This window comes from Bidens hawaiensis, unplaced genomic scaffold (genome assembly GCF_021521415.1).
Source record: "Bidens hawaiensis isolate Kalapana, Puna unplaced genomic scaffold, B.hawaiensis_p1.1 tig00029067_1, whole genome shotgun sequence".
Taxonomy (NCBI): Eukaryota; Viridiplantae; Streptophyta; class Magnoliopsida; order Asterales; family Asteraceae; genus Bidens; species Bidens hawaiensis.
In genome coordinates this window covers 60318-87379 of record NW_027494794.1, presented here as the reverse complement: position 1 = coordinate 87379, position 27062 = coordinate 60318, and the positions used below count along the sequence as shown (strand labels likewise).

At 37.0% G+C, this 27062-nt stretch overlaps 1 pseudogene across 1 annotated transcript; it reads left to right on the top strand.

Moving 5' to 3' along the window:
- Positions 1–228: 228 nt before the first annotated feature.
- LOC143578240 (pleiotropic drug resistance protein 3-like) lies at positions 229–26120 on the top strand (annotated as a pseudogene). The gene is made up of 24 exons (XR_013143224.1): positions 229–672; positions 774–897; positions 2725–2810; positions 2902–2986; positions 3297–3498; positions 3553–3593; positions 3914–3967; positions 4051–4141; positions 4230–4531; positions 4643–4924; positions 5011–5324; positions 5534–5694; positions 5766–5869; positions 5944–6033; positions 6090–6135; positions 6238–6311; positions 16998–17330; positions 17421–17711; positions 17783–17866; positions 17973–18106; positions 18228–18455; positions 24571–24736; positions 25275–25529; positions 25616–26120. The product of XR_013143224.1 is annotated as a pleiotropic drug resistance protein 3-like (transcript).
- Positions 26121–27062: the final 942 nt, after the last annotated feature.

Here is a 27062-nt window from a genome sequence, read left to right as displayed (position 1 = left end):
ATGGGTCAATTCATTTAAAAACTTCATCAACTAGTTTTTCTTCCTTCATTAGTTGTGGTTGAACTTTCTCCCTCATTTAAAAACTATATGGTTGTTTTAAACTAATAAGTTATGCTTTATCCATTAAAAAGATTTTATTAAGTTATTGGTGCATAATGTATGACACATAGCCTTAACATTGTATGAAGGTTCAGAGTTCTCTTATACATGTACATGTGTGAGTGTGTGTTTGTGTTTTTGTGTAGATCCGTACAATAATTATGTGTTCGTAGACTGCTATTTTCTAATATTGGTCTTGTTGAAAATACAAAAGTCATTCAGCATGGCTCAACTAGTTGGTTCAAATGAAATAGAGGTATTCAGAACTGAGATGAGAAGAAGTTTAAGATATTTTCTTCAGCAAACGTCTCATTCGCGTGCTAATTCTGATTCAAGTCCTGTGAACAACCATGACGAGACAGATGAAAATCTTCTTATGTGGGCTGCAATTGATCGGTTGCCAACAGTTTCACGGTTGAGATCTTCTTTGTTTGGTGAAGAAAATGATAAGAAGGTGGTTGACGTCACAAAGCTCCTTCCGCCTGAGCGACAACTGTTTATTGAGAAGCTCATCAAACACATTGAGCATGACAACCTTCAGTTGTTGCAGAAACTTAGAGAACGAATAGACAAGTAGGATTTTTTTTATTCTTTTGTTTAAATACTTAATCTGTACTAAGTGTAGACCATAATGTTAAATTCATCATAATATGTATATACATCGGTATTGTTAGCGTTGGTGTGAAATTTCCCTCAGTGGAAGTGAGATATAAGAATCTTTGTGTGAAAGCTGAGTGTGAAGTAGTTCATGGCAAGCCTCTTCCAACTCTCTGGAATTCTTTGCAAAGTATGCTTAATGTAAGTATCTAATCGTGACCGTGAAGTTAGGTATTTGCAGGGCTGTCTTTGAGGCATGGCAGGGTAGTCAACGGCCACAAGCCCGACACCCCGCTAGGCCCGAAATTTTTTTTTTTTCAAAAAACAATTATATGTATTTTTATCAAAAACATGTGTATAATCAATGTTTCAACACAATTACATAACCACTAGCTTGGTCTTATTTGAGACAATTTTAAGCTTATTTTTATACAAAAGTTTTTTGCACAACTTAAATCATAATCAAATAAGTCCATTTATAATTAAATTGTTTACACCCAACAAAAAGTTTCTTTTATTTAAGGCCCAAAAAAAAGTTTGCCTTTGACCCAAAATTTTTTTCGTCTTTTCGGAGCCGGCCCTGGGTATTTGATATACATTTTATGATCTATTCATGTGATTTAGCATATCAAAAACCCAACCTATTGATCCACAAGAACGATCCGTTTTTCGTCACAAAATTTTGATTAGTCTCAATGATGTTGATTTGTTTAAAGTTTTATCAATGCTATGATGACAAAGTTTCATAAAACATGAGGATTTTACAGTGACAAAATGTTTAGGCGAGACATGTTTCATGTGATCTCTGATAACGACAATTTAAAATGTGCCTTCATGACAACAAAGGCTTAACAACATGAGTAGTTTTGTGGAGATAAGTATTATTAATTTTGAGTAACATGTTCTCCAAAAACTTTTTGAACTATTTCTGGTTTCATGACCCCAGTTTCTTATTTACAAATTTGACTTTGGATATATATAATCAGATATTTTTAAAAGTATTGTAGAGTTATAAAATCATCACATTTTGATATTTATGAAAAACCAAATAAAGAGAATGTTTATCACTAATGTATATGTTTGGTAGGGAACCAAATATTTATATATGATAGGGTCAGGGTGCTCCTGATTGATTATTTGATGGGTTTATGTTTAGACATGGGTCAGATCAATTTATTAGTCAATCCAACACATTTTAGACACTATAGATTATAGATATGAACTGATATTAACTGGGAACAGATGGAATTTTGCTGGGTCAAAGTCAACTTGTAATTCAGCAAAGTCCTAGTCACAACCACAAATTTCTTAATCAACTATCTTGATTGAAGAAGAATTATAGTATTAACAAAATTTGTGTGATTCGGCTTGTTTTGATGTCCATAATCATATATCAGACACGAAAAACATACAGTTATTTTTGAGGAAAATCCCAAGACAATTTTTAATATTATTATGAACCGGAAAACAAAAACCGAATACTACAATAACCCTAAGCCCCCTATTAAACTAACAAAACTTGATGAATAGTAACCTAAATCTAATCATTGACTCAAACCCTATTAATAATAGCCAACTATATAAACCTATACTAACTCAAACTCCAAATAAATTATTTAAAATAAACTAAAAGGTATCCTTTGACTCTTTTTAGCTCATTTAGCCAATAAATACCCTCACAACTTATCTAGATTAACCCTTCAAGTTTGAAGTTAATGTATCTAATTTTTATTTGTGCCAAAAAAAAAGGTTAAGCTATTTTGAGTCTTTTTGATCAACATTCAAACGTTGTGTTTGTAATTTGTTTGCATTATCATGCCACCACTAAGATGAAGGATGTAGCCTATGAACAGAAACACATTAACAAAGAATTAAGGTCTTAAATAACTGTGCCACTTTTGATAGATACCAAAATTATCCATAAACTAAATTAATCTAGAGGATCAATTCTCAGGTCTAGTCTTTTTGTGTTATCTCCCTTGCTTTTACTAATATTTCAATATAATTTTTTGTTTTCTTTTCTAAAAGGGGATGGTCATGATACCTGGTTTGAAGTCTAAACGGGCCAAGATTACCATCTTAAACGATGTCAGTGGTGTCATCAAGCCCGGAAGGTAGAAATACAATCATGTTAATCTATCGAACCTCATGCGAAAGTCCTCAACCCGTCTTTTTCAATATTTTTTTATTATAAGGTTTTTTTAGGATGACTTTGCTTCTTGGTCCTCCTGAATGTGGGAAAACCTCTTTGTTGAAAGCCCTTTCAGGGAACCTAAACAAATCTCTCAAGGTTTTAGACTTCCCTCTTACTTATTTTATATTTGAATGATGTATTCATGCCAACAATAGTGTGAATACATTTATATTTACGGTAAATTACATAAATCCTCATTGTGATTGTAAATTATGGATATCATCTCTCATCAATCCTATTTATGGATTTGGTCCCTGCTTTCTTTGTTCATCTCCAACTCCAACAATGCTTGCGCCTTCGCATATGCTTGAGGTGCCTTGTGCACTCGACTACTATGTACTATAGAGTTGAGGTATTACCTATGACCTGCTTTCACTCACTAATGGTTCTTCCTTACTTAAAGCAGATAAGTGGTGAAATTTCTTACAATGGATACAAACTAAAAGAATTTGTCCCCCAAAAAACGTCTGCGTTTATAAGCCAAGATGATTTGCATATTCCTGAGATGACTGTGAGGGAAACACTTGATTTTTCATCCTGTTGTCAGGGTCAGCCTAACTCACTCATAGACACCATATAGTTGTTTATTCCTTTCCAAGGATGATTCAGTAACTAATTAATAGTTTTATTCTGGTAAAGAGATTATGCTTGAGGTTAACAAGAGGGGATTATTCCAGATCCTGATCTTGACACTTTCATGAAGGTAAAGTTTTAGTCTTTGTTGTGTATTCATTTCTTAATTAGCGGTAGAAATGCATATGTCTCTCTTCAGCTAAAGTTCTTGAAACATATGTCTCCTATAAGGTAAAGTTACTTTTTTGTAAATCCTAACTTTATGTCTCCTATAATGGAATATGGCAGTTGGAAGTCATTTTTCACTCTTCCTGAATGAAAATATAACTTTGTGTGAATAATGTCCAGTTATTATTGTGGAATTTCTTTTCATGTAATTCTTGTAGATGTGATGATGTACTTGAAGTTGGTGTTAGTAATACATAAAGCAGGTTAACTTTATTTTAATAGGCAATTTCCATTGAAGGACAAAAGACAACTCTTCAGACAAACTACATCTTGAAGGTGGTACATTTTTTTTTACCTAATGTGTGGTATACAATGTTTTGTATGATTGCTGATTTTCCACCATTATCTTGCTATGCCAGATTCTTGGAGTTGATATGTGTGCTGATACAATGTTTGGAGATGCCATGAGGAGAGGAATCTCGGGTGGTCAGAAGAAGAGATTGACTACAGGTAACCTCTACATACTACTAGTCTACCAATTCAGCGAGTAAGATTAATTTTCAAGTAAATAGAATCTAACTTGTTTGGTTGTTTGCAGGGGAGATGATTGTTGGTCCTGCAAAAGCTTTATTTATGGATGAAATATCAAATGGATTAGACAGCTCCACTACGTATCAGATAATCGTTTGTCTTCAGCAGTTGGCACATATAACAGATGCTTCTATACTCATTTCACTTCTTCAACCATCACCAGAAGCCTTTGATCTCTTTGACGACATCATGTTAATGGCCGAAGGTATGATCGTGTATCACGGACCCTGCAGTTACGTTCTAGAGTATTTTGAGGGTCTTGGTTTTAAGTGCCCCGAGAGGAAAGGCGTAGCTGACTTTCTCCAAGAAGTAATGCCTTCATCTCTTTAAAATTTGCTACTTTCAGAATAAAAAAATGTGCTCTTTTCTAGAATATCATGCACTTGCTTTTTTTGCAAGATAATAAAGACTGGTATACAGGTTTGTTCAAGAAAAGATCAAGAGAAGTACTGGTGCCGAACTGACCAAGCATATAAATACATCTCAGTGCCTACGTTAACCATGAGATTTAAAGAATCTTATTTGAGAAAAGAAGTAAATGAAAATATCTCCCAACCCTTAACAAGATTGCAAAGCCATGAGAATGCAATGTCCTTCCACAAATATTCACTTTCTAAATGGGACCTTTTTAGAGTTTGCATGTCTAGGGAGATTCTTCTCATGAAGAGGAATTCTTTTTTATATATCTTCAAGTTCATCCAGGTTCAAATTCTTTTTTTTTGTTTTGTTATTATTATTACTATCCTTATTTACAAAATTTCTAATCTATTTGAGCTACTTGTCTGCAGCTGTTAATTATTGCGATAATCACAATGACTGTATTTATCCGAACTAAGTTGAAGGTTGATGCCATCTATGCAAATTATTATCTTGGTTCACTGTTTTTTGCACTTGTAATTCTTCTAGTTGATGGATTCCCAGAATTATCCATGACAGTTGCCAGACTTCCGGTTTTTTATAAACAAAGGGATATGTACTTCTATCCTGCTTGGGCATATGCAATTCCAGCATCCCTACTTAAAATTCCCCTGTCAATGTTCGTAGCCATTATATGGACATGTCTCACTTATTATGTTATTGGATATAGCCCTGAACCAGAGAGGTAATCATCTTATAAACATATGTGTTTTCGTTTATGGATAATTGCATATATAACTTAAAAACTTGCATATTATCATATTTACACACAAAAAAAGATTAATATCAAATATGGTTTGGGTAAATATGATACTATACCATGTTTTGAGGGGTATATGAAATTTTCCCTTCCTTTAAAACTAAATAAAGTTTTTAGTGGCATGTGTTTTACAGGTTCTTACGTCAGCTAGTGCTATTTTTCGCGATGCATTTCACGTCAATATCATTGTTCCGGTTTTTAGCATCGGTCTTTCAAACTGAGATTGCTTCTACAACTGTTGGTAGTATATCATTACTGTTTCTGTTATCATTTGGAGGCTTCATTTTACCATACAGTTAGTTTTTTAAATTTATTTTCCTACATATAGAGCTATGAAAATTAACAAGAATGGGATTTGAATTACAGATACAATGCCATCATGGCTAAAGTGGGGATTTTGGGTTTGTCCACTGTCATATGGTGAAATAGGTCTTACAGTGAATGAATTCCTATCTTCTAGATGGAACAAGGTAAATTGGTAGACATTTTATCAAACTTTTGAATTACTTAACAATATTCATTTTTCTAAAACTTTTAAAAGCAGATAATGTCTACAAACACAACCATAGGGCTACAAATACTTCAAAGCCATGGACTAGATTTTGATGGGTACTATTTTTGGATATCACTTGGTGCCTTATGAAGGTTAGAATTGTCTTTTTTTTCAATGATGCATGTCTTATATCACAGTTTCGGATCTTAATCAATACTTCCTTGCTTTCACAATTAGAGCGCAGTTTCTAGAACTCACCAGTTAATTCATATATGGGACATGTTATATCATTTTTTGCCAAGTTTATGACTTAAATGGACACTTATTCATTCTCTTATCTTACAGGAAAGTTGGTTTTACCTTTTGAACCACTAACACTTACCTTTCAAAATCTGCGATACCATGTTGAGCCCCCAACGGTAATTGGTCAAACCTATCATACTTAAATCTTAGAAATTAAACATATGTTGTGTAACGCCCTGGAATTTGACTGGTAGACAAAAATCAAGGAATCATCGGAAACTATACACTTTGGGGTTCTGGACGATAAGTTCGGAACCCATATCATTGGAGAAATCTGCTTTTATCATTTGAAATGTTTATTTTATAAAACGACATTTACGCCTGGAAAATATTAATTTTTATGCTTTTGAAAAATAAAATGTTCTTATTTAAAAAAAAAAAAAAAGATTTTAAATAATTATTCGGAAAATGGTTTATAAAAGTTTTGCTGAAAAAGTTTTAGTTTGTTTAAAAACTTATGAACTCGACTAGTCTTGACCCGTCGGTAGCCTAAACCCGAACCCGAGTCACCCGAGTATTTAAGCGGAAAATCAAGTATTCTTACACCATCTCTTTCATTTCCACCAACACTTCCCACCCAAACACTCCCACTTCTAGAGAGAGAGTAGTGAGAGAAAGTCATCCAATCTAAGATTCGAGTCCACCAATCTGTTTATCGTTGTTGTCGGTAAGATCTTCTTGAAAATCATACGTTTTTACAACCAAAACCCGCCCCGAATCGAGCAAAAACTCCGACTTTTGTGTCAAGTGTGTTCTTGGTCAAAAACCGTCATTTTTGGTGTCAAAATGCAAGCTTTTGTGTTTAAAAGTACTGGGAATCGATACCCCTTTCAATCCCGAGCATTTCCATGTCAAAAACTTCGATTTTGGGTCAAAAATCTGGAAAATCTGGAAAACCCGTGGGTATCTCCGTCGCCCAGCTTTCAGTCGATCGAATCAGTTCATTCGATCGAACCAGTCGATCGAATCAGTTCATTCGATCGAATGTGTCGATCGAACCAGTCCAGTCGACCGAATAGGAAAGCAACCGAATGGTCTCCAACTCATTCGACCGAATGAGCTTCGTATTCGATCGAACGTCTGTCTATTCGATCGAATGTGTTTCTATTCGATCGAATGTGTGTCTATTCGATCGAATGTGTGTCTAATCGATCGAATGTGTGTCTATTCGATCGAATGTGTTCCTATTCGATCGAATCAGGTCAGAACCAAGCTGTTTCGTCTTTAAAACCTAGTTTTTGCTCGAGATCGTGTAAGGCTTACACTCTTAGACTTAAACTGCGTTGTTAACTTATTATGTCCTTGTCTAGACTTAGAGGATCGACGTTTGACAGCACCCGACCGCCCTAGCAACCACACCTAGTCAACAAGGTGAGTTCATAGCCCCCATTTTTCTTTTAAAGCCTTTCAAATCATTGGGGGTGAAAACATGGTAAATGTACACGTTTTGACAAAACACATTTATTCAAACATTACTTATCATAAACACTTGACAAATCTTTTGCAAACAATGAACATTGGGAAAACAAGTAATCATGGCAGGTTACGCGTACCTTAACTTTCTCGGAAGTTGTGTATGCATAATCAAATATTCAGGAGTAAATATGGGAATCACTCAGCGTTTAGGGAACATTGGACGTTTGGAAATCAAAGTCATGTACCCGTTATACTTTATCATGAAAACACATTATTCATTGGTCAGTCTTGTGATCGTGTGAACAGTGGCAATATAGGTCACAATAGTGCATAGGTTTGATCTCCAAGTGGTCGATTGGTAGACAGGCCGTCACTAGATGTGGGATTCTAAAGTGATCGATTTAGAATACACGTGACCTATGGGGTTCTTAAGTGTTCGATTAAGAATCCGAAGGATCTCTTAAGTGTTCGATTAAGGATCCGAAGGATCTCCTAAGTGATCGATTAGGAATCCAAGAGATACTAAAGTACGCTTTAGAATTCTCTCATGGTACCCAAAGTGATCGATTTGGGTTACCATCAAGGAAATCAAGTAGCATAGTGTGGTCTTGTGTGGGGTCGATGTCAGGTCTTGTGTGATCATTATGCATCATTATCATTTTTCATCATGGCATGGTTACATATGATTCTTGGGTATCTTATACATATATCCTTGATACCGTTCCTCCTGCATGCATGGAAACAATAATTGGAATCTTTATACGAAACTCTTGCAGATTCAGTTGAGATGATAAGCATACCAAGCATAGTAGGATAAGTTGTAGGAGTGGTGGGTTAGCCGATGGTACACCCTATATATAAACCCCTACAACTTAGCCTAGTATGCTTGTGTAGGGCTTATCACTACAGTATTAGTTAACCTATGAATTCACTCATCTACTTTTTGTAGTTGACGTTTTATTACATGTTTTCAGGAAATGAAGCAGGAAGTAGCTAATAGCTGATAGAGGCCTTAGAGAGATGAAGGCTAGGCTAGGAGTTGTTTGGAAACTTGATATTTTGTATTAAAACAATTTGTTTCATGTTACCTGGATGATGTAATATTTGACAGTTTGGTTATGTTTATGCATTTAGACTTTTATACTATTGTGCTCAATCAATCACGACCTAGTCGCCACGCCTCGGTTTTCCGCCATTACGACCGGGGTGTGACAGATTGGTATCAGAGCCAATGGTTATAGGGAATTAGGAAACCGACCTAGACTATAACCTAGGACCCTTAACTCTAGATAATTCATGCATCACTATCACACGCCCACACTTATGTGCTTGCTATGTGCTTATGTGCTGCATCTTTAATTGTGTCTATCGTAGCGATGTATTCTTTGGCTATTCCTTATCCTGTTATTCTTATTCCCGGTATCATTCTTGCGCGTTCTTTTTCTTTTTCAGAATGCCTCCTCGTCGCTCGTCCGTTAATGCTGACCCTGCTGACCTCGCTGCCATCATAGCGCAGCAAATTGCAGCAGTTCTTCCGGGTCTGGTTAACAACCTAAGGCAAGAAGGAACCTCGGGTGCGCCACAAGCCCCAGAACCGAATCCTACTCTTCAGGCCGACAGGCTCTATAAGGCTTTTACTAACACTGGGCCTACGAGCTTTAATGGATCCGAGGGAGCTGCTGGTCTTCTCCAGTGGTTCGAGAAAGTCGAAGCTTCATTCAACATGTGCTCTTGCCCGGATGAACTCAGGGTCAAATTCGCGGCGAGTATGTTCCACAAACGGGCTCTCACGTGGTGGAATATCGAGATTAGAACCAGGGGGCGAGACGCGGTCTTAGCCTTGCCCTGGGCCGAGTTTGTTGAGCTAGTCACGCAGGAGTTCGTTCCGAGAACCGAACTCCAGAAATTGGAGGCTGAGTTTAGGGCGCACACGATGAAGGGCGCCGATCACATGAAGTACACGGAGAGATTTCATGAACTCTCCCTATTGGTGCCCCACATGGTTACCCCAGCTTCTCGCGCTGTCGAGCAATACATCAGCGGTCTTCCGGACTCTATGAGGGGCATTGCGGTTGCAGTTGACCCCACTACACTTAAGGCAGTGATCGATCTCACTGCCCGTTTGACCAGGGAACAGCTCAGGTCCGGTGTTTTGCATCAGGATAAGGGCAAATCTTCCGATGGGAAAGCGAAAAAGGGGAACAATAGGAAGCGGAAAGCGACCTACTTAACTGCGATCACTGGTGCTACGCCTATCAACTCCATGGCCCCCGTTTCAGCCGCAACAGTCCAGGGAAGACCGAGAAAGGAATATACTGGGCCGCATCCCAAGTGCAACTTATGTTCTTATCATCACCCAACAAGTGAGTTGTGCCGCAAGTGCACAAATTGTGGACGATTCGGACACCTGGTGGAGCGCTGCAGGAGTCCTGGCAACCAATTGGCTGTGGGGAATGCTAACCCTCAGCCTAACCCTGCTCGAGGCTGCTTCGAGTGTGGCGCGATGGACCATTACAGAAATCGATGCCCTCGCGTCACCAACGTTCCTCCGGCTCGCGGGAGGGCCTTCACCATTGGAGCTGCCGAAGCACGCCAAAACCCCGATGTTATTACTGGTACGTTTACTCTTAACAACAATTGGGTGTCTGTCCTATTTGATACAGGAGCTGATAGGAGTTTTGTCTCTTGCGAATTGGTTCCTTTGCTGAAATTAAAAATTTCCGAGTTGGAACCTGCCTTGGTTGTTGAACTTGCTAGTGGAGAGTCCACACAAGTGAGGTCTGTCATTCGATATTGCACCCTTACTCTTGTCACCACATCGTTCAGTATTGACCTTATACCTTTTCGTCTTGGAAGCTTCGATCTAGTTGTGGGAATGGACTGGCTGTCTAGCAATCGCGCGGAAGTAATCTGCGCCGAGAAACTTATTCGTATCCCTCTGTCTTCTGGTGAAATTCTAACCATTCAAGGGGATAGGTCGGGTGGATGCCTAAGAATCGTTTCTTGCTTAAAAGCCAGTCGGTACCTTCAAAAGAAGTATCCCGCATTTCTAGCCCGTGTTACTCTCAAGGAATCCAAAGTCAAGAGACTGCAGGACTTCCCTGTCGTGCGTGAATTTTCTGATGTTTTTCCCGATGAGCTGCCTGGACTTCCTCCTAGCAGGCAGGTGGAATTTCGTATCGATCTTATTCCTGGTGCTCTCCCTGTTGCTAAGTCTCCTTATCGTCTAGCTCCGCTGGAACTTCAAGAATTATCGAATCAGCTTCAAGAACTTCTTGGCAAGGGATTCATTCGCCCTAGCTCGTCTCCATGGGGAGCCCCAGTACTCTTCGTCAAAAAGAAGGATGGGACTTTCCGTATGTGCATTGACTATCGGGAGCTTAATAAACTGACCATCAAAAACCGGTACCCGTTACCGAGAATTGATGATCTCTTTGATCAGCTTCAGGGTGCTACGTTTTTCTCTAAGATCGATCTGCGTTCTGGTTACCATCAATTGCGTGTTCTGGAAGAGGATATCCCGAAAACTGCGTTCCGAACTCGTTACGGTCATTACGAGTTCATGGTTATGCCTTTTGGAATGACCAATGCCCCCGCTATTTTCATGGATCTGATGAATCGCGTTTGCCGTCCATATCTCGACCAGTTTGTCATTGTTTTCATAGACGATATTCTCATTTATTCTCGTTCGAGGACCGATCATGAGCTTCATCTCAGGCTTATTTTGGAGCTTCTCAGGAAGGAACAACTATATGCCAAGTTCTCCAAGTGCGAATTTTGGCTAAAGGAAGTTCAATTCTTGGGACATGTTATCAATGTCGACGGCATACACGTCGACCCTGCCAAGGTAGAAGCCATCAGAAATTGGGTAGCGCCTAAAACACCTACCGAAATCCGTTCATTTCTTGGATTGGCTGGTTACTACCGCCGATTTATCTCAAACTTCTCCAGGATTGCCTTGCCTTTGACCACTCTGACTCAGAAGGGAGAACCCTTCGTGTGGGGACGAGATCAAGAGGAAGCCTTCCAAACTCTGAAGAATAAACTTTGCCGTGCACCGATTCTATCGCTTCCGGAAGGTGACGATGACTTTACCGTTTATTGCGATGCTTCAAATCAAGGCCTCGGTTGCGTTTTAATGCAACGAGGGAAGGTCATCGCTTACGCTTCTCGACAACTCAAGGTGCACGAAAAGAACTACGCCACGCATGACCTCGAGTTGGGTGCTGTGGTGTTTGCCTTAAAAATCTGGAGACACTACCTGTACGGCACGAAGTGTGTCATCTATACCGACCACAAGAGCTTGCAGCACATCCTCCATCAGAAAGAGTTGAACATGAGGCAGCGACGCTGGGTCGAACTTCTCAGCGATTACGATTGTGAAATCCGCTACCACCCGGGAAAGGCTAATGTGGTGGCTGACGCATTGAGTCGTAAAGAAAGGACCCAGCTGCACTCTATTAGAATTCAATCCAATCTTCCCTCCTTAATTCGCGAAGCTCAGAATCAGGCGCTTGTGAATGGAGATCTCAAGGGCGTTTTGTCGTGTGGAGCCGAACAGAAATTCGAAACCAAGTTGGACGGCATCCTCTATTTTCTTGATCGAGCATGGATCCCAAACTCTGAGCCTCTTCGAACGCTTATTCTAAGTGAAGCCCACAAGTCCAGATACTCGATTCATCCCGGCAGCAGCAAAATGTATCAAGATCTTAAACCTCATTATTGGTGGCCCGGGATGAAGAAAGACATCGCTTTATACGTGATGAGATGTTTGACTTGTTCGCGAGTCAAGACAGAGCATCGAAGGCCGTCTGGGCTGCTTCAGCAACCTATTATTCCTCAGTGGAAGTGGGAAGAGTTAGCTATGGATTTCATCACCAAGCTACCGCGGACGCCTAGCGGTCATGACTCAATTTGGGTTATTGTGGACATTCTAACTAAATCCGCTCACTTTATCCCGGTTCGTGAGGACTACACTACGGAAAAGTTGGCGCGGGTATACATTCGTGAGATCGTTTCCCGTCATGGTGTGCCTAAGGGCATTACGTCTGATCGCGACAGCAGTTTTTCTTCCAGGTTCTGGAAATCTTTGCAAAAGGCCTTTGGGACAAGTGTGAAGCTTAGCTCTTCCTATCATCCAGAAACTGATGGGCAGAGCGAGAGGACCATACAAACCCTAGAGGACATGTTGAGAGCTTGTATCCTTGAATTCGGTAATAGTTGGGAAGCTCATCTGCCGCTGGCAGAATTTTCTTACAACAATAGTTACCACTCTTCTATTAAATGCGCGCCGTTTGAAGCTCTTTACGGTCGCAAGTGTCGCTCACCCTTGTGTTGGTCCGAGACCGGGGATTCACAGATCATCGGCCCGGAACTAATACAGGAAACAACCGATCAAATCGCTATCATTCAACAGCGACTCAAAGACGCCCGTTGTCGGCATAAGTACTACGCAGACAAACGACGCAAGCCACTCGAGTTTCAAGTTGGTGACCGTGTTCTGCTGAAAGTTTCCCCCTGGAAGGGCGTAGTCCGTTTCGGGAAGAAGGGAAAGTTCGCTCCTAGGTATGTTGGACCATTCAAAATCCTTGAAAGGATCGGACCAGTTGCCTATCGTCTTGAGCTGCCGCCGGAACTCGGTAGAGTTCACAATGTTTTTCATGTTTCGCAGTTAAAGAAGTGTCTTGTTGACGAGGCCCTTCTCATTCCCGTCGACGAGGTTCGAATTAACGACAATCTGCTTTTTGTTGAAGAACCCGTCGAAATCTTGGATCGCGAGGTCAAGAAGACCAAGCGTAGCCGCATACCGCTTGTGAATGTTCGATGGAATAACAAACGCGGACCCGAGTTTACATGGGAACGCGAAGATCAAATGAAGGAGAAATACCCTCATCTGTTCTCTTAGTCTCTATTCTTGTAATCTATTGTCTAGAAGTCAATATGACATTTGCAGCATGTATCAAATAATTGTGTTATTCAATGAATATCGTGTTGCCTTATTATGCTTATAAGTATTCTTTTATTTGCATCCACAAATTTGGCTACTCAGGGCTCATGCTGGGAGCACAAGTCATATCTACTCAATCATATGAATTTTGGGGAAATTTATACATTATTTAAGCCAAAAATTTGTCATTCATTCTTGCATTCATGGAGCATGGTTGTGTGTATGTGTGTGGTGTCGTGTCAAATTTTCTAGCCGCACACAATAGAGCTTATACATTGATACAAGGTGAGCTCGTAATTATAGTCCGGAATATAATTACATCAAGGTCACAGGTGTATACGTGTATAAGCAATATGCTATTGTGTAACTAGAAGTCGTGAACTCAAGGTTCGTGTAGAGAAATATTCGACAAAGGTTGAAGAAGTGGTGGGTTAGCCGCTGGTACACCCTATATATAAACCTCTTCGGCACGAGTTGAATATGTCTGAAGCGAAACCTGGAATTAGGGACTTATAGTTAGCGTGGCAGCTGTGAGACATTGAATTCAAGAATTACCGAGGGTAATATTCGCGGAAGATTGAAGGAGTGGTGGGTTAGCCGCTGGTACACCCTATATATAAACCCCTTCAATCCGAAATGAATATGTCTGATGTAAAGCTTGAGGATGATGCCTCGTAGTGGAAAATAGTGTGTCGTCCTGTGTGTCATTGATCTAATAGGAGTCGAAGGAAACACCCAAGTAAGGTTGAAGGAGTGGTGGGTTAGCCGCTGGTACACCCTATATATAAGCCCCTTCGGCTTGATTTGGGTGGTGCCTGAGACGAATATTAGAAGTGGTGGCGCATAGTGGTCATCATGGGATCATGTAATCTTAATCATCGATGCATCAAGTATACTAAAAAGCTAAATTTCGGGACGAAATTCCCCTAAGTTGGGGAGGATGTAACGCCCTGGAATTTGACTGGTAGACAAAAATCAAGGAATCATCGGAAACTATACACTTTGGGGTTCTGGACGATAAGTTCGGAACCCATATCATTGGAGAAATCTGCTTTTATCATTTGAAATGTTTATTTTATAAAACGACATTTACGCCTGGAAAATATTAATTTTTATGCTTTTGAAAAATAAAATGTTCTTATTTAAAAAAAAAAAAAAAAGATTTTAAATAATTATTCGGAAAATGGTTTATAAAAGTTTTGCTGAAAAAGTTTTAGTTTGTTTAAAAACTTATGAACTCGACTAGTCTTGACCCGTCGGTAGCCTAAACCCGAACCCGAGTCACCCGAGTATTTAAGCGGAAAATCAAGTATTCTTACACCATCTCTTTCATTTCCACCAACACTTCCCACCCAAACACTCCCACTTCTAGAGAGAGAGTAGTGAGAGAAAGTCATCCAATCTAAGATTCGAGTCCACCAATCTGTTTATCGTTGTTGTCGGTAAGATCTTCTTGAAAATCATACGTTTTTACAACCAAAACCCGCCCCGAATCGAGCAAAAACTCCGACTTTTGTGTCAAGTGTGTTCTTGGTCAAAAACCGTCATTTTTGGTGTCAAAATGCAAGCTTTTGTGTTTAAAAGTACTGGGAATCGATACCCCTTTCAATCCCGAGCATTTCCATGTCAAAAACTTCGATTTTGGGTCAAAAATCTGGAAAATCTGGAAAACCCGTGGGTATCTCCGTCGCCCAGCTTTCAGTCGATCGAATCAGTTCATTCGATCGAACCAGTCGATCGAATCAGTTCATTCGATCGAATGTGTCGATCGAACCAGTCCAGTCGACCGAATAGGAAAGCAACCGAATGGTCTCCAACTCATTCGACCGAATGAGCTTCGTATTCGATCGAACGTCTGTCTATTCGATCGAATGTGTTTCTATTCGATCGAATGTGTGTCTATTCGATCGAATGTGTGTCTAATCGATCGAATGTGTGTCTATTCGATCGAATGTGTTCCTATTCGATCGAATCAGGTCAGAACCAAGCTGTTTCGTCTTTAAAACCTAGTTTTTGCTCGAGATCGTGTAAGGCTTACACTCTTAGACTTAAACTGCGTTGTTAACTTATTATGTCCTTGTCTAGACTTAGAGGATCGACGTTTGACAGCACCCGACCGCCCTAGCAACCACACCTAGTCAACAAGGTGAGTTCATAGCCCCCATTTTTCTTTTAAAGCCTTTCAAATCATTGGGGGTGAAAACATGGTAAATGTACACGTTTTGACAAAACACATTTATTCAAACATTACTTATCATAAACACTTGACAAATCTTTTGCAAACAATGAACATTGGGAAAACAAGTAATCATGGCAGGTTACGCGTACCTTAACTTTCTCGGAAGTTGTGTATGCATAATCAAATATTCAGGAGTAAATATGGGAATCACTCAGCGTTTAGGGAACATTGGACGTTTGGAAATCAAAGTCATGTACCCGTTATACTTTATCATGAAAACACATTATTCATTGGTCAGTCTTGTGATCGTGTGAACAGTGGCAATATAGGTCACAATAGTGCATAGGTTTGATCTCCAAGTGGTCGATTGGTAGACAGGCCGTCACTAGATGTGGGATTCTAAAGTGATCGATTTAGAATACACGTGACCTATGGGGTTCTTAAGTGTTCGATTAAGAATCCGAAGGATCTCTTAAGTGTTCGATTAAGGATCCGAAGGATCTCCTAAGTGATCGATTAGGAATCCAAGAGATACTAAAGTACGCTTTAGAATTCTCTCATGGTACCCAAAGTGATCGATTTGGGTTACCATCAAGGAAATCAAGTAGCATAGTGTGGTCTTGTGTGGGGTCGATGTCAGGTCTTGTGTGATCATTATGCATCATTATCATTTTTCATCATGGCATGGTTACATATGATTCTTGGGTATCTTATACATATATCCTTGATACCGTTCCTCCTGCATGCATGGAAACAATAATTGGAATCTTTATACGAAACTCTTGCAGATTCAGTTGAGATGATAAGCATACCAAGCATAGTAGGATAAGTTGTAGGAGTGGTGGGTTAGCCGATGGTACACCCTATATATAAACCCCTACAACTTAGCCTAGTATGCTTGTGTAGGGCTTATCACTACAGTATTAGTTAACCTATGAATTCACTCATCTACTTTTTGTAGTTGACGTTTTATTACATGTTTTCAGGAAATGAAGCAGGAAGTAGCTAATAGCTGATAGAGGCCTTAGAGAGATGAAGGCTAGGCTAGGAGTTGTTTGGAAACTTGATATTTTGTATTAAAACAATTTGTTTCATGTTACCTGGATGATGTAATATTTGACAGTTTGGTTATGTTTATGCATTTAGACTTTTATACTATTGTGCTCAATCAATCACGACCTAGTCGCCACGCCTCGGTTTTCCGCCATTACGACCGGGGTGTGACATGTTGTTCAGAATAATAGGCCATTGTTCTGTCAGGAAATGAGAGAGCATGGTTTCACAGGAACGAGACTTCAGTTACTTCATGATATAACAGGGGCTTTCAGACCAGGTGTTCTTACAGCGTTAATGGGTATAAGTGGTGCTGGAAAAACAACAATTCTTGATGTTCTTGCCGGAAGGAAAACGAGTGGCATTGTTGAAGGAGAGATAAAGATTGAGGGGTATCCCAAAGTTCGAGATACCTTTGTTAGAGTTTCAGGTTACTGTGAGCAAGCTGATATACACTCTCCACAAATTACAGTTGAAGAATCAATTATATTTTCCGCATGGCTGCGTCTTCATCCTGGAATTGATTCAAAAACTAAATATGTAATGAGATATATTTATAGAATAATTTCAGGCATTTGACCATCAATATCTTTTCCAACTGTCGGCTATTTTTTCTTGTGGCATGTATAGAGATTCATAGACGAAATCTTGGAAACAGTTGAACTTAATGATATCAGAGATGCCTTGGTCGGCATTCCAGGAGTTAATGGTCTATCAACAGAGCAACGCAAGCGCCTCACGCTTGCTGTTGAAGTTGTGGCCAACCCCTCTATCATTTTCATGGATGAGCCCACTACTGGACTGGATGCCAGGTCAGCTGCCATCGTCATGCGGGCGGTGAAGAATATTGTTGAAACAGGACGAACAGTTGTCTGTACAATTCACCAACCAAGTATTGACATATTTGAGGCCTTTGATGAGGTAAATTGAGACATTTAAATAATTTTCTTTCTTCAAAGATGTTATATACTTCCTTATCCATGTTCATGCAGTTAATCTTGTTGAAAAATGGAGGGAGAATGATCTACTATGGGCCACTAGGTTGCAATTCAAGTAAAGTTATTGAATTCTTTGAGGTTAGTTGAGCTAAAAAAATAGCATGATTTGGTTTGCCACTCATATCTTACTAAGAAAATTATAACACAAGTATATCTTATTCTCATTCGAAATGCTTTACTACAGGGCATCTCAGGGGTGCCAAAGGTTAGAGACAATTATAATCCAGCAACATGGATGTTAGAGGTTGCTTCATCATCAATGGAAGTTGAACTTGGAGTTGATTTTGGACAAATCTATTCTACTTCAAATTTAAATCAGTAAGTTAAACCTTGAAACTTGTTAACTGATGGTAGCCGACCATTTGTAGCCCATTATTCATAAGGTTTGGTTTTTGTTTTTTTTTTCTGATTACTTTCATGTGTTTTTCTACTATATTAGGAGCAATAAAGACCTTGTGAACTCATTAAGTAAACCACCTCCTGTATCAAAAGATTTGCACTTTCCAACACGTTTCCCGCAAACTGGTTGGAGTCAGTTCAAGGCCTGCTTATGGAAACAACGGTTGTCATACTGGAGAAGTCCTTCCTACAACTTGATGCGTGCCTTGCATGTGCTTTTTGCTTCGTTTATCTTCGGGCTACTCTTCTGGGATCAAGGGAGGAAAATGTAAGCTCAAATACTCATGCATTTCATGAGTTTCTTGCGTTCTTATTGCATAGTTTGATGCCTGGTAACACTCTAATTACAAATCCATGAAAAAGAGGCACACGGTAAAATATAAAAATAAAAAGATTGATCTCTTGACACCATGATAGAACCCCGAAACTTAAACAAGAAATTAAAGGATAGTTGGCCCGATTCGAGATGGGCTAGTCTCCGGTTAGCCGATTCGAGGTGGCGATTCTCCAAATACAAGGTTAACAAACCCTAATATTTTTAATATATAAAACATGGATATCTTATAAACCAGAACAAGCACATATATATATACTAGTTGGAAACCCGCGCAGTGCTGCGGCGACGATAAAATCTTGACTTTTAAAAGCCAAACCTATATCCAAAAGAAAAAAAAACTACACTCTAGTAAAGCTTAGGTTGACAACAAACGCCTAGCAAAATATAAAAACATTTTTAGATACAAGTCATTACCATTTCTCCCATTCCCATAACCAAATTCACCATCTTGTTTGTAACTGTAACAGAGAAACAAAATATTTTTGAACATAGAATATTGGCTCCCTAAACAAACCAGTCTAAGACAGTTGACCTTCTTTTCTCTCATTCCCATAACCAAATTCACCATCTTGTTTGTAACCGTAACAGAGAAACAAAAATTTTTTGAACATAGAATATTGACTCCCTAAACAAACCAGTCTAAGACAGTTGACCTTCTTTTCTCTCATTCCCATAACCAAATTCACCATCTTGTTTGTAACTGTAACAGAGAAACAAAATATTTTTGAACATAGAATATTGGCTCCCTAAACAAACCATTCTAAGACAGTTGACCTTCTTTTCTCTCATTCCCATAACCAAATTCACCATCTTGTTTGTAACCGTAACAGAGAAACAAAAATTTTTTGAACATAGAATATTGACTCCCTAAACAAACCAGTCTAAGACAGTTGACCTTCTTTTCTCTCATTCCCATAACCAAATTCACCATCTTGTTTGTAACTGTAACAGAGAAACAAAATATTTTTGAACATAGAATATTGGCTCCCTAAACAAACCAGTCTAAGACAGTTGACCTTCTTTTCTCTCATTCCCATAACCAAATTCACCATCTTGTTTGTAACCGTAACAGAGAAACAAAAATTTTTTGAACATAGAATATTGACTCCCTAAACAAACCAGTCTAAGACAGTTGACCTTCTTTTCTCTCATTCCCATAACCAAATTCACCATCTTGTTTGTAACTGTAACAGAGAAACAAAATATTTTTGAACATAGAATATTGGCTCCCTAAACAAACCAGTCTAAGACAGTTGACCTTCTTTTCTCTCATTCCCATAACCAAATTCACCATCTTGTTTGTAACCGTAATAGAGAAACAAAAATTTTTTCAACATAGAATATTGACTCCCTAAACAAACCAGTCTAAGACAGTTGACCTTCTTTTCTCTCATTCCCATAACCAAATTCACCATCTTGTTTGTAACTGTAACAGAGAAACAAAATATTTTTGAACATAGAATATTGGCTCCCTAAACAAACCAGTCTAAGACAGTTGACCTTCTTTTCTCTCATTCCCATAAACAAATTCACCATCTTGTTTGTAACCGTAACAGAGAAACAAAAATTTTTTGAACATAGAATATTGGCTCCCTAAACAAACCAGTCTAAGACAGTTGACCTTCTTTTGCGTCAAGATTCTGCAATATCTCAACAAACATGCATCAAAACTTCACAACGAACCTACAATTATAATAAAAAAAAGATTCACTATTTACATCATTTTGTGTGGGCAATGTGAGAGGTGTGTAAGTTTACATCATTTATAACTGCAACTCTTTTCACTTGCAGAAAGCATTAAACAGTCCACTAATGCCTATAACCACCATAACGATTCACATATTGACCCATTTTGTTCATTTGTTTATAAAAAACTAATAATTTATTAAAAAAAAGCTATTTTTGGTGGTAATATGCATTTACACATTGGGCAATTAAAACCATTGATCCGTTGCCTTTTTAGCTTTGTTTTGTTTCTATTTACTAATTTGTGTAACAGGTCAAAGTAGATTAGGCTAGGTTAGGTTGACCCAAATAGTTTTGGGTACATTTGTCTATAAATAATTAATATTTGTTTCATATATCTCGGGGGTTGTATGCAAAAAAATAAAACCGAACCAATACAACCGGTTGTGATGTTTCTTAATGGGTTGGAAAAACGAAACCTGATTAAATGGGGAACATGTTAAATAGGTAGAAAGCAACCCAAATTCGACCCTACTTGACTCAAAGATTCATATTATACATGTAATAATGTTTAACACTAAAGCATTATTATTTAAAAATATGGACAAAAAGAGTTTTGTGTTCAACCAAACACGATTCAACCCATACTAAATACGAAGTCTTTCAACCTAAATCCGTTTTGACAACTCAACCTCTAATGTGTAAAAAGTAAATATTTAATGTGAAAATGTCTTCTGAAAAGTCAACTTGCTATAGTAATAAGTAATACTACCTCCGTCCCATTATAAGTGTCCTAGTTTGATTTTCAAGTCTTTCTTGTTTAACTTTGACCGACAATATTTTTGTTTGTGTTATATAATATTGATGTAAAATATATGAATGGATTGGGTTTTAAATGTATTTTACATTGATATAATTTTCATTAAGTATTATAGACACGAACAAAAATATTTACGGTCAAGGTTGTAAAAGAAAGACTTTAAAAGTCAAACTATGACACTTATAATGGGACGGAGGGAGTAACTAATAAGAAACTGATAATTTAAAGGTAAATGGCATTAGACTTTACCTGATTTGATTTTTCTGTTAAATGATCAAATTATTACTATAACTTCGAACAACAGTATCATATCCAAACATCAAACGATATTTTTACGAATTCCAAGTACATGTAGGCTGTAGCATAAATGATGAAATAAAAAAGATATGTAGGTCTCATGCAAAGTGTCCCGCTAACTCTAAGTTGCATTCTTTTTAACTGGTAGGGATACTAAATAATAACAATAATTGTTTTTTTTTCTTTTCACTGTAACTTTAAAAATGAAAACAAATAGAGAAAATGGACAGCAAAGTATATTAGGTAGTTACATACCTAATCCTAGGAGCTCCTATTATAGTATCCTTCTAACATCTTTAATAACATCCATAGTAACAGATAGTAATTACATACGGTTAAAGTAATTCCAACCAATTTTATATCTAATAGGTCAAGTGGGTTATGCTAAAATATTTAAATAAAAAGAATACAGGTCAAATGGGTTAAGTTAAATATATTTAACTAAAAATCATATGTACTTCTCCAGGGTAGCCAAGAAGTAGTTGTTGATCACTGGAACCGACAATAAGCTCACATAAGTGTACCTGCATAAAAGTGCACATTTATAGACGTTGTGGTTTCAAATAATAAATCAAAGAAAAATGCAATGAATATAACAAGTGTGTCTCATGCTTTCTAAGTTAGGATGTATGTAAGCAAACAGATCTACCTATAATTCAAACAGAGAGTATAGCCAAAACAATATTTCCGAACTCAAAACAGATACAGTTCCTAAAATTTATTAACATCCATATTTGTTGCTATTAATAGTATGTTAAATTATTAATTCTTACAAAACATATATACTTATATAAATAACAAAATGATTACAAGATCAAGTGAGGTCATTTACCGTCAATGTTTGACCAGTTCCAGAAGCATTAGTGAATAAATACAAACCTAAAATAAAAAAGGATAAATAAATCAAATGAAAAGTAATTTGTTTTTAATTATAAATTAGTAAAACATGAATACCTCTCAACATCATATAGGAGATCATATAAAGGCAAGCCATAGTTAATGCTATTAAGCTAAAAAAATATTCATATCGACTTTGAAGAGATATGATAACATGACAACACACCTTCAAATTCTTCTAATGAAGTGCATTTTAGTCTTAGCTTCTATAGTAATGTCACCTATAGTTCAACAATATCACTTTCAAACTATATTATTATAATAAAAATCAATTTTTACTAAGTAATTTTATGCATTCTGAATACACTTTTGACACATTTGGTCTGTTTTTAACAATAAGCATGATGAATCATGGAGTTGTAATAGAAAATATCAATAGGAAGAAGCAACATATAAACAGTTCTGATCGATTAAAACCTTAAAATTGGGATGACTGGAAGATCAGTTTATGAACTGAACTGACCTAATTTGCACATAGCCTTCTGAAAATTTAATCCCCCAAGGCTGATTGAAGACCTGAATAACTGCACAAACAAATTTCTTAAGCAATTCGATTTCATAGTATATATGTCATTTGTCGTCAAGTGAGGGTTTACCTGAATTCGATTTCACAAATTGAAACAAAAAGAATCAAAATATGTTGCAACTGCCTGAGATAAAACAACCAACAAATAGTCGACTCTCTACTAACCAAATCGATAATTTGGTCATTATTAATCAATTCACCACAAAAATTCAGCAATTTGATTCAATAGAGCACGCGAACGCCAAAAAAAATCCCTAATTTAAGATGAAAGGCAAAAATGAAATACAAGTTCTTGTTGGATAAATTTATTAGAATTTGGGTGGTTTCAAGTAGCAACTATTCAGGAGGAGTACGTGGAACCGAAAACTAGAAGAGATAAAATAAACAACATAATAATTAATAAGATAACTGCAGAATTTAAGTATTAAACTATAAATACCTACGTTTTGAGACACTTGTACTTCAATGCTTTATTGACTTGTACACTATAATTAACACATCGGATTTGAAAGTTTTTTATATCGTTGACAAAAATATACACGTCGCAACGGTAAGATCGGTGATTTTTTTAACATAATATATTAAAATATATTGAAAGAATAATAATTATAAATAAAGTTGTCAAATATTTAAAATGTTAAAGATGAAGGGGTAAACTTGTAAGTTTTTTTAAAATTAACAAAAGATAACTAAACTTAAAGGAGTAAAGTTGTAATTATTATAAACAAAATTCAAAACACGTGAGATTTAGTTTCTAAATTATCATTCCGTCCCTCTTTGAAGTTGTACCATATGTTTAATAAATTGTAAATCTCTAAAAATCATACTCTTACTTTTGCCCATAACTCCTGCATTATATATAGAAGATATATATATATATATATATATATATATATATATATATATATATATATATATATATATATTTGAAAATTAATCGGATTAATCGCTGCATATATATAAACTTAAATGCCTAATAACCGCTGCATTTATTTTTAAATCTTAGCTCTTCATCTTCCGACTACCCTTATTGCTCATTAACTGTAATGACCCATTTGATTTATCCTCTTGACCCACCCATATTGAGTTGGGTATGTAACACACCATTTGGACTCTCTCTCTCTCTCCCTCCCTCCCTCCCTCCCTCTCTCTCTCCAGTCATTTGGTTCTTTTATTGGAATTGGTGTATGTTATTGTAAGAGAATCTAGAGAGGAATATATAGGATGTTGGTAATATTGTTTTATATTTTTCAGAAAAGTAAACAAGCATCACATGAAAAATTATGTAAAAGCCGTGTGAAGAAACACAACACCATTATTTATAGTTAAAAAATTTTGGAGATAGATTTTTCATCTTTCTTGATGCTGATATTTGATCTTCAATATAGTGGTCTACACAAGTTCTAACGTTTAAAATTAACATCTAAATTATTCATATTGCAAATGAAAAAACTTGTTAGAAACATTATGGACAAGTTTATCAAGCATCAAAACTTGAGTTGTGCTTATGTAAGTTCCGGCTATTATATATTCTACTAATATCGGCATCCTAATAGAGTTCACGCATCTGCACCAGCAAATACATTATAAATGATGAGGATTTTGTACATCAAATTTTTCATTGTTTCCTGGATTTTCAATTAATATGTTCATTATCTCCTAACAACCATTAATTAGTTAGTTCTTTTGAAATGTGTACGTGTAATATAGCATGCATTTAACGAGATGGCTTAATAGAAGTTCCTAGCTGACCTTATGTAGTTAGAGATCAACTCTTGAATCATGTGATACTATATATCCTTCCTTTCATGTTAAAATAGCCCCCAAAGTCTATTCAATATACTTGGATCCATCTACTCTGTTGTACTTTTCAGTGGCATAAATAATTATTCTTCAGTTATTTCACATGTTTCAATGGAGCGAACTGTTCTGTATAGAGAAAGATTTTCTGGTATGTATGCATCATGGACTTATGCACTCGCGCAGGTATTAAAACATCAATCTTTCTCATTTTTCTTTGTGTCGGGATTAACATAAGTTACTTCATAAACTAGTTTAATTTTATCTTAGATTCAACCTAGGGTATTAGTAAAGCTGGCAATTTTAATCCATATCTACATAATCGGGTCAGTTCAGGTTGTATACTGATTAATCATGGGTCAAACACTGAAACCAGCTAGCTAAAAATGAAGCCTACCGAAACAGGTCAAAATCGGTTATCTTGTATTCAAATTAATGTTTGCAATATCCATTAATGTTTTTACTTAAAAGAAATTATCTTATGATTCAAACAATGTAAACTATATATCATATGTAACATTTAATATATTTACAAAATACAAAAAACATAAAATAAAATAAAAGAATTAAGCTAGCATTTTGCCTTGAACCCATTTTGAGTCGAAACCAGCCCATCCAACTTGCTTATTTTTCTCTGATAGTTGGAAATCACAAGATAAATATCTATGTATATTGAACCATATTATACCCGCTGAAAGTAGTTCTGTTTTATTTTGTCTTGAAGGTGGCAGTTGAGTTTCCATATCTCTTCGTGCAAGCACTTGCTTTCGTTTGCATAACATATCCAATGATCGGATATTCTTGGTCAACATACAAGATTTTTTGCTACTTTTATGCATTCTTGTGCACATTAATGTACTTCACCTATTTGGGAATGTTGCTTGTTGCCATCACACCAAGCTTTCCTGTTGCTGCTATTTTACAATCTGCCTTTTACATAATATTTAACTTATTTTCCGGATTTTTAATTCCCAAGCCGGTAAGTCTTGTTGACTCTTTAACTTCGTTTTTATTTATTATTTTACTTGTTATGTACTATTTATTATTTTATTTTATTTCTTGCAGAAAATTCCCAATTGGTGGTTATGGTTGTACTATATGACTCCTACTTCATGGTCACTTAATGCAATGCTTACTTCTCAGTTTGGAGACATGAAGATGAAAATTGTTGTTTTTGAGGAAATTAAATCCGTTGAAGACTTCTTAAGAGATTATTTCGGGTATGATCATGAACAGTTATCACTCATTTTTGTTGTTCTTACTCTATGGCCGATCGTTCTTGTTATTTTGTTTGCATATTGTATAGCAAAACTGAACTTCCAAAGAAGGTAACATTTGAAGTTGAAGTCAAGCATGTACATATCATTGTAAATTCTGTAAGGACCATATGAACTATTAAATTATATAAGTGAATAATCGGGTGTCTGGTTGGATATCTTGTTCCAGCCATGGTTGTTGATCATATGGCATACATATCTTTTGTTGTGTTGTTCAACGATATTGACTTAGCAAGCACAACAAATAAAAATAGACGGATTTAAATACTAAAATAAAATTGAAATGGGAGGATAATGGAGATGATATGTAGTGTCAAACGACAAGCATCTCATGTTAAGGAAATAAAAAAGTTCTCAAATTGGAAGAAAGAAGAAAGTGGAGTCATTCCACATGGGTATAAATAGGAAGGAGAAATTCCTCCCACGTTGATAAATTACAAAACTTGTGAGCTTCTTATAATAAGATGAGTTCGCATAATATAGCCAGATTTTATTTCTTCAAATTCAAGAGTGAAATCGGGTTGAATGCGGTGCTAGAAAAGGGAGCTTGGATGGTTAATAATGAACCCATTTTTCTCAATATATGGAAACCGGGCTTATGTCTTGAGAAAGTTGAACCATCGGCTATACATTTGTGGGTTACCATGCATAATGTTCCTATGGAATTATGGATGGAAAAGGGTATGAGCAAACTCTTTAGTGGCATTGGTGTTCCTCGGTTGTTGGATAAAATTACTCAACCTCGTGTGGTAGGTAACACTGGTAAAATGGGGCATGCCCGTATATTGGTTGAAGCAAAGGCCACCTCTAACTTACCGGATGAAGTTGAGGTGGAATAACCAGCCAGTCCAAACAATATTGCTCGTATAGGTGTTTTGAAGGATTCCTACCAATGGAAACCCGCTACATGTTCCCACTGTTGTGTGTTTGGCCACTCGTTTAAACTTTGTAATAAAATGCCTCATGCTGAGGAAGAGATTGCAGAGAAGGCTGCCAAAGAGCATTCATTAAAAAACACATATCATTGTTGAATCTCTAGCTAGTGATAAATTGGTCGATTTTACCCTTGTTTTTTGAAAGAGCCGAAAAGGTAATGGTACCACTAACAGGCCACCTAATCATGCTCTGACGTCATAAAGAGTTTGTCCTTATATTCGTGGCAGTACTACAGGTAATATATTGTTGGGGAAAAGTGATAATGAGAAACCGGTTTCAAGTAAGGATAAAAATTCGGG